General features: G+C 49.5%; 1 protein-coding gene across 1 annotated transcript in view; it reads right to left on the reverse strand.

Annotated features, from left to right (window-relative positions):
- Positions 1–7593, reverse strand: part of Shroom3 (shroom family member 3) — a 48717-nt gene extending 41124 nt beyond the window's left edge. The window contains 1 exon segment of the mRNA XM_036201474.1: positions 7451–7593. The gene's annotated coding sequence lies outside the window, so the exon portion shown is untranslated.
- Positions 7594–9193: the final 1600 nt, after the last annotated feature.

Here is a 9193-nt window from a genome sequence, read left to right on the forward strand (position 1 = left end):
AACAAAAAGAACAGTCTAGGTTTGGGGACAGAGCCCCTGACAAGGAGGAAACTTCTAGAACGCCGGCTCCCATTCCTTCCTACCTACCAGTACTTCCATAATAAATTCTACAACACGGAGGCAGTTCACCGCCACAGCTGGCTACCACAGAAGCTGCCACTCAGGAGGAGAATCAGAGGACAGAGTGCCAGCTAAACCCGAAAAACCAGCCCTGTGGTCTCTGGCATCGAGGGCACTTCTGAATGTGTGCACTCAGATTTTTCTCTTACCGTTTATGTGGCATGGCAATGAACAGGATCATAACAAAAATCCATATTCAAGTCAGCCGGAGCCCTAGGACATTACCCACACAGTGCCCCGCACCTGTTCTTCTCCACAGCATACTGTCTGAACCAAAGCATCCCTGGAGGCAGGCACTGCATTAATTGACGGAATTTTAAAATCACAATTATACAAGAGTAAAAGCAGAATCCAAAATCTGTGAGGGAAGGGAAAGAAAAGGAAGTGGCCAAGCTCTCTACTATGCCGAGTGCAGCCATGCACAGGTGTCCTTTTTTTTTTTTTTAAAGATTTATTTATTTATTATGTATACAGAAGAGGGCGCCAGATCTCATTACAGATGGTTGTGAGCTACTGTGTGGTTGCTGGGAATTGAACTCAGGACCTCTGAGTCATCTCTCCAGCCCCAGATGCCCTTTCGTGGACAAGGAGGACTTCAAAGCTTACTAGAGAGGGCTGGATCTTTCCCCTATCCTCCAGGCGACACTCGGAGGTTCCATCCCTCCCTCCTGGCTTAACAAGTGGGGAGAGGAACTTCCCACCCAGGCTGGACCCGGCTGAAGAAAGAACCTCAAACCTGTGGGCATCTTAATGGAACCCCTTAAATCTTAAGAGCAAGGGGGAAAGACTGAGGTAGGGAGGGTGGATCCTCAAAACCAAGAGAGAAGCAGAGCATCCACGGAGCACGGGACCCACAGGAGGTGTGGAACCCACAGCACGGGGACCTTAGAGGAAGTGGAAGGAGGAAAGGGAACGCCTGGAATCTTTGAAATTCTGACTGGGAGAAACTCCCCCCAAACACAGGTCAGGGCGCCAACCCCAAGTCCAGGAGGCTCAGTGGACAGAAGGGGGACAGACTCAGAGGCTTCACAGAAAGAAGCCAGCCAAGGCCAGCATCCATACTCATGTGGGTAACCCCAAATAATGCAGTGGGCTTGAAGATATAAATGAGGAAGGCAGGGAAGGAGGAGGGGGCTTTAAGGGAAGGAGAGAGGATAATGTGGGTGATATTATCAAAGATTATATGTACTTTGAAATGTACATAAATAAAAAGTAATTGTAAAAGTTAATTGTAAAAAGTAATTATAAAAATTTTAAAATTTTAAAATTTAAAAAAATTTACTTAAAATTAAAAAAACTAAAATTCTCATATCTGAGAGAAGCCCAGAGGTGAGAATTCACCCATGGGAGAGCAAAGGTTAAGAATCACGGGCAACATCCCCTCAGATGCCATGTAGACACGACAGGAGCAGAGTGAGGTATCAACTGCTGGGGGGGGGTGGCGGTGGGAGTGGGGACTGTGAGCAAAGGATGATGGCAGACACGTATTATAAAATGCCCGAATTCATCCCATTTTCCTGTATGTCCTATAAAAACATAATAAGGAATGTAAAAGGGAGAGTTCAGAGAAAAACCTCCCAGCCTGGAATTCTGTACTACGTGGATCACCTTCAGGAGTGAAGGAGAAGCCAGGCAGTGGCACACTCCCATAGTCCCAGCACTCGGGAGACGGAGGCAGAGAGGCAGGAATTAGGGTCACCTTCTGGCTACCCAGAGCATGTGAGTTTGAGGCCAGCCTGAGACTCCGTGAAGGAGAAAGCAGGTATGGTAGGTGGAACATGTCTGCAATGCCAGCACTCAGGGAGATGGATGTGAGGGGCCATCCTGCACTGTACAGTAAGGGGCCGTCCTGCACTGCACAGTAAGAAGATGTCCTGCACTACACAGTAAGGGGCCGCCCTGCACTGCACAGTAAGGGGCCGTCCTGCACTGCACAGTAAGAAGATGTCCTGCACTGCACAGTAAGGGGCTGTCCTGCACTGCACAGTAAGGGGCGTCCTGTACTGCACAGTAAGGGGCCGTCCTGCACTGCACAGTAAGGGGCCATCCTGCACTGCACAGTAAGGAGATGTCCTACACTGCACAGTAAGGAGATGTCCTACACTGCACAGTAAGGGGCCGTCCTGCACTGCACAGTAAGGAGATGTCCTGCACTGCACAGTAAGGAGATGTCCTGCACTACACAGTAAGGGGCCGTCCTGCACTGCACAGTAAGGAGATGTCCTGCACTGCACAGTAAGGGACCGCCCTGCACTGCACAGTAAGGGGCCGTCCTGCACTGCACAGTTAAGGAGATGTCCTGCACTGCACAGTAAGGGGCCGTCCTGCACTGCACAGTAAGGGGCCGTCCTGCACTGCACAGTAAGGAGATGTCCTGCACTGCACAGTAAGGAGATGTCCTGCACTGCACAGTAAGGAGATGTCCTGCACTGCACAGTAAGGGGCCGTCCTGCACTGCACAGTAAGGGGCCGTCCTGCACTGCACAGTAAGGGGCCGTCCTGCACTGCACAGTAAGGAGATGTCCTGCACTGCACAGTAAGAAGGTGTCCTGCACTGCACAGTAAGGAGATGTCCTGCACTGCACAGTAAGGAGATGTCCTGCACTGCACAGTAAGAAGGCCCTTCTAACAAAGTAAAAAGTAGTCACTTTCAGACAAACAGAAATTGTCATCAGAAGAGACAAAAGTTATGTAGACTGGAAACTTGATCTACGAAACAAAACGTCCTTTACTTTCTACACAGGCTGGCAACAGAGCATTGGGAGGACTTGGCAACCAGTCCTCCGGCCCAGGCCCCGCCCCCCAGCAGAGTTCTGAAAGTCCACAGGGAGCTTCAGGAGCCTGAAGGAGGAACAGAGCACTTGCTGATCTGAGGGAGACAGACAAACAGTCTAGGTGGATAAGCCATGAGGAACTGGGTAGCCCTGTGGGTAGACCAGTGGCTGGAAATTCCCGGACAGAAGCCCTCACAGAACACCGGGGAGTGTGGGGCATTTGAAGAGAACGAGAAGTATGCTGAAACGTAACACGCGGCTGCTTATTTTTCTTTAAAAATAGACATTCTTGGAAGCTAAAAGTAGGATGATTATGGTGAGTCTGAGGCCAGCCGGGGGAGTTCCAGGTCAACCTGGGTTACAGAGTCTCAGGAAAAACAAAACTAAGCAAAAACAAAACACCAACCAGCTAGCCAACTATAAAACAACAACAAAATCCCAAAAAACATTAAAAAAAAAAAAAGAGGCAGAAAATAAAACAAAAACCCAGATACAACACAGTATCAAAAAGACATCCAAAAAAGGCTCTTGAGTTAGAACCCTGCAATGAAAGATCCTGAATCTCATTCCAACAGTGTGCACTTACCTCCTGGCAAACAGAAACATCGCATAGAGCAAACCCCTGGCCAATCTGGTTGGTACTCAGGAGCCGGGCAGAAAGCAAAGTCACCCCGCTGGGTTTCTGCTCCGCCCACAGGGGTGGAGCTCCAGCGACTCCTATCCCAGGCAGGTGAGCAGGCAGTTAAAGGGCAGGGACTGCCAGAGCTCAGAGCAAGCCAGAGGGACCCCACCTCCCAGTCACCTATGTAAATGGACCAATTAAAACCCAACTCCAGCCCACGGAGGGAAGAAGAAAGGGTGGCCCTTAGTACTTTTCCTGGGAAAAACCAGCATCCGGGTCGGCAGCACACCGCTTTGAAATGCCAAAATGACCCTGTGGGCAGGGGAAGCCAGGGAAACCTTTGCTGGAGGATGCATCCAAAGAGAAAGCAGGAAGCCTCCTCCCCGTGCCTGCCGTTTGAGAACCGCCAGTGCTCATGGCTTCTGCTTTTGAAGCATCAGCATTGTGGCGCCTCACCGGGGTTTCTCTGAGACACTTTATCTGGAGGGCAGGCAGAAGGCAGCTCTGAACACCCCACTGAGAGAACTGGGGGTGCAGAAACACTGGGTGCTATTTGTTCTCTGATCTACCTCACAGAGGATGTATGTACCCTTTGATCCCAGATAGCTATTCTAATGGCAGTGGTGGAGGGAACCCGGAGGAACTGGAGGGGGAAATCCTCCGTTGTAAGCTAGAATAGCTTGTCTCCGTTACAGACTCATTACCAACCATCCTAACCCAGAGCTCCACGGATTTTTAGGGAAACATTTCTGCCAAGATAGGTGAGATCATAAAGATTCTCCGTTCCTCTCACGGGGGTGTGGTGGTGGTTCACACTTGAAACCACAGCAGAGGCAGGAGGATCAAAAGTTCTAGGCTGACCTAGGATACAACAAAGAACCTACTTCAAACAAACGAATGCAAATACTCTCCTGTCTCTCTCCCTGCAACAGCGGCTAAGGATGTAGCTTGGGGTGGCCTTGAACTCAAATTTCACCAGTCTCAGCCTCCAAGTGTTAGGATTACTGTTGCACACTGGGGAACAGGACTACTGTTGCACACTGGGAAGACTACCTGGGGAAGGAAAGCTGGATTGCTAAATGAAGAAGGAGCTGAATAGAATTCTGACCTCTTGTATTTGGCCCATGAGGTGACCCTAGAAGTTTCCAGCTGTCCAAATAACAGTTACTGGCCTCCATGAAGTACCACTACTAATCTCCTGCCTCGACACTTTTTTTTTTAACTCCATAGATAAGAACATCATTATCTGCTTTCTGTACCAGTATAGACAAAATAATGGTACTTCACACCTTTGTATGTTTCAGACTAGGATTTAGACCAGAGCCAGCCTGGTATCATTTCAAACGGCCAACACTGAGACAATCTGCAGCATGGACATAAATGACAGAAGCAGAGATTATCATCCAAGAAATAAAATAAATATGAAATCCTTATTGATATAAATCAATCACTGGAAAACTAGATGGGAGAGGGAAAAAAAGTATTTCCCTGCAGAAGAATCCCAATGGATAGACGTAGAAAGAATGAAGGAAATAAAAATAGCTTCTAGAATGTTCCTGTTGTCACAGATAATATCAGCAGTTTTTTTGTTTTTGTTTTTGAGACAGGGTTTCTCTGTGTAGTTTTGGTGCCTGTCCTGGATCTCACTCTGTAGACCAGGCTGGCCTCGAACTCACAGAGATCCGCCTGGCTCTGCCTCCCAAGTGCCGGATCAAAGGCATGCGCCACCACCGCCTGACAATATCAGATTTTAAAGCTAATGAAAAGAAAGATTGAAGAGAAACTCTGATACAGCCTCAACGTTACTCTCCTATGCAATTCTGAATTGCAAAGGGACACATAGCCCTTCACAGTAGAGAAACATGGGGACCTCACCATAACCAAGTCACCAAAGTTGCCATCAGCAGTGATGAAACATTAACATCACAAGGCACTATGGAAGACACACATCATTTGAGTGGTATGCCTGCCCAAAATGCCAAAGGCTCAACTTCACCACGGGAAAACAATGACGCCTCCAAATCGAAGGCATTCTACACAGTTACTGGCCAGTTTCCTTAAAAATATCAAGGTTGGGCTGGAGAGATGGCTCTGTGGTTAAGAGCACTGGCTGCTCTTCCAGAAAACCCACATGGCAGCCCCCAACTGTCTGTAACTCCAGTTCCAGGGGACCTGACATCCTCCTCATACATGCAGACAAAATGCCAATGTACATGAAATAAAATAATTAAAAAAAAAAATCAAGGTCAGCCAGGTGGCGGTGCTACATTGCCAGATAAGCTCTCATTTTAGACCTCTCCCCAACCCCAAGGATTACGGCATACAGCATAGCACCCAGTATCCCTGGCTAGATTTAAAAATGGTTTATTTATGGTTAGGCTACTGAATAGATATATCTAAGTTCATTTGTTTTGTTCAGCTTTTAAAAAAAGATTTATTTATCATGTATACAGTGTTCTGCCTGCATGTACAACTGCAGCCCAGAAGAGGGCACCAGATCTCATTACAGATGGTTGTGAGCCACCATGTGGTTGCTGGGAATTGAACTCAGGACCTCTGGAAGAGCAGCCAGTGCTCTTAACCTCTGAGCCATCCCTCCAGCCCTTGTTCAACTTTTCAAGGATTGCCTTACAGAATATTTTCTGTGTGTATTTGTGTGTGTGTCTTCATGTCTGTGTGCACACGTCTGAATGTAGAGACCAGAGAACATCAACTGTCTTCTACCTTTCTTGTGGAGACAGAGTCTCCTATGAAACTCACAGATATCCACCCATCTCTGCTCCCTGGCTGCTGGGATTAAAGGCATGTGTCCCCACACCCAGCCTGAATCCCCACTCTTAACCAGCAGGCAGCCTCTACTCTTTCTGCTCTCCCAGTGTTGGCCTACCAGCATCTCCAAGTGCTCCACAGCAGTGTCCCTGGAAACCATCTTGAACTGTCCTCCTCCCTTCCTGTACTCTCGTCTGCTCGTATCTCTGTCCCCTTAATCCATCTTGAGTCTGTGACATCCTGTGTCCTACCAGCACAGACTTGGTTAAGGATCTTGGTCATTTTCTTCCCAGGTTAGAGCAGCAGTTGTCCGAATAACAACTTCCTGACCTCCAGGCTCTGCCAGTGACGCGAGATTCACCTACACAGCCCAGCGGATGACATGGTTTGGGTTCTCTGCGCTGTGAAGACACGAGGTGACCAAGGGGAGTGGCAACAGTCTCGGAGCTCCTGTCTCCACCTGTTGCTGGGAGCAAGCCAGCCCGATGGTTCCGAGAAGCTCAGCCTGTGCCCAGCCTACATACCACCCCCACCCCAGGCTGCTGGCTTCTCTGGCCCTCTGGCACGCTCAAACTACTTTCCAGTATCTTTCTTAAAGTGGAATATAGTAAAGAATCCTGATGTAAACATCAAATATGAGTGTGGTTTTACTACATGAAACATAACAGATACTTTAACGCGTATTTGTGTATCTTAAACATGGAACAAGCAAATATAGGTTGGCACAGATCCCCCACCCCCAAGACAGGGACTCACTATGTAGCTCTGGTGGGCCTAGAACTTACTATGCAGACCAGGCTGGCCTTCAGCTCATGGACACTCACCTGCCTCCCTCCCAAGTACTAGGATTAAAGGCCTATGCCGCTACACCAGTGCATAATTCAAATTTCTAATGTCTAATAGCACAATTCAAATTTCTAATGTCTAATAGCACAGTGGTAGAGCATTTACTATTATGCTTCAAGACCATGGGTTCAATCCCATGGTCTAAAACAAACAAGATCATCATCCCTCTGAACTTTAACCTACGCAGCCCCCTTGTTCGGACGGCTCCTTTCCTCTCCCACCAGCCTGTGTCTTCGGCCATCGTTGCCTGCACCCTCCCCGGAGGGCGCCGGTCTTCCCTTCCACACTGCTTGGTGGTGTTGACCTCCATGCCTCCTACCTCTGCTTCAGCCGAAGTTTCACCCTTCCTGACCACGTCTCTTTCCGGTGCTGGGGGTGCTGGGGGTGCTGGGGGCCTCCAGTGAGCAGCTCTGAGCTGAGGGAGTCAGAGGCGCCAGGAGCCGCATGGCCCGGGTCCGCACACACATCTCTGTGAAAAACAAGACAATAAACAGCTGAGCGCGGTGGGTTTCACAGGGAGGAGCGCAAGTGGATCTCACTGGAAAAACACACCACCACGGACTGGAGCCAGAACAAAACAGCTGAGCTAACGCAGGATTCAGTCTGCACCCCAAGCTGTCTGCCCTAAAGCCAGCAAATCTACAGAGGGTCTTCTACCCTTCCTGCCTGTGTCTCTACGGCTAGCTACGCATATTTCTGTGTTTCTCAGAAAGATATGCTGCGGATAGCGCTCTGTGTAAATAAAGTTCTGATTGGCCAGTGGCCAGGCAGGAAGTATAGGCAGGACAAAGAGAAGAGAATTCTGGGAAGTAGAAGGCTGGAAGAGACACTGCCAGCTGCCACCATGACAAGATGTAAGGCACTGGTAAGCCACACGCCATGTGGCAAAGTATAGACTAACAGAAATGGGTTAATTTAAGATAGAAGAAGTAGATAACAAGTAGCCTGCCATGGCCATACAGTTTGTAAGCAATATAAGTTTCTATGTGCTTTCTTGGTTGGGTCTGAGCGACTGTGGGACTGGCGGGTAAGAGAGATTTGTCCTGACTGGGCCAGGCAGGAAAACTCCAACTACAAAGATACAGTAGTTATTTCTTATATTTTGCAGTCCCGGGACTTTGGTGTCGTTCAGAGCTAGAACACTCGGCTGGCATGCATGAGGCCCTGGCACTGCAGTCCTCCGGGGTAACCCGGGGCTCTGGGCATGCTGCTGGACAAATGCTCTACCGCGGAGCCGTACCTCGGCCACATTAACTGTTAGGACTCGACGTGGACACACAACTGGAAATGAACTCAATGGTCCAAACCATCACACTGTTTCCCGGAAACCAAGTCACTTCTCAGCTTCTGTGTCAGGGGCATAATCCCCAAGGGCAGCGAACCGCCCATGCTCTGCTTTAGTGGGTTGCAGCTCAGGAGGACACAGGACTACTCTCGGGCTGCAACTATTTCAGACTGTTTAGATCCTGCCGTGTTGGGCGGCAGGCCTTTTGTGCACCCACTTCAATCCAGCCTCCCACCCCCGGGCCCAACCTCATCCCTGTAACTCCTCTGCTCCACTCGCAGGCCCTCAGAGAAAAATGGTGAGCCCCACATTGCCAGCGCCCTTCTGCCACGGGGACAGGCGCGTTTCTCCTCAGGAAAGACTCGGGTCCTCGAATTTCTAAACACGCTCGATTGTCACCTCTTTCTCACACTGGCCCTGCTTCAAGCTTTGAGCTAGTTTTAAATTTGTTTTATTATCGTGTGTGGCGTGGAAGTGTGAGTATGGGTGTGGACGAGCCGTGGCACCCGTGGTCAGAGGATAACTTTGGGGAATCGACTCCCTTTTCCTGGTTTTCTGTTTCTACTGTGCTGCACGCGTGTTCCAGGCTACCTGGCCCAGGGGACTCTTCAGTCCCTCCCTCCCCCATCCCCGCAGGAGTGATGGGATTACGGATCTGCACCCCTGCATCTGGTCTCCTACATGGATTCCCGGGACCCAACTCGGGTTGTGGGGCTTGTGCCGGAAGTGCTCTTGCCCACTGAGCCAATTTGCCAACCACTGGTGGGTCTGGTCAGC

This window comes from Onychomys torridus, chromosome 10 (genome assembly GCF_903995425.1).
Source record: "Onychomys torridus chromosome 10, mOncTor1.1, whole genome shotgun sequence".
Taxonomy (NCBI): Eukaryota; Metazoa; Chordata; class Mammalia; order Rodentia; family Cricetidae; genus Onychomys; species Onychomys torridus.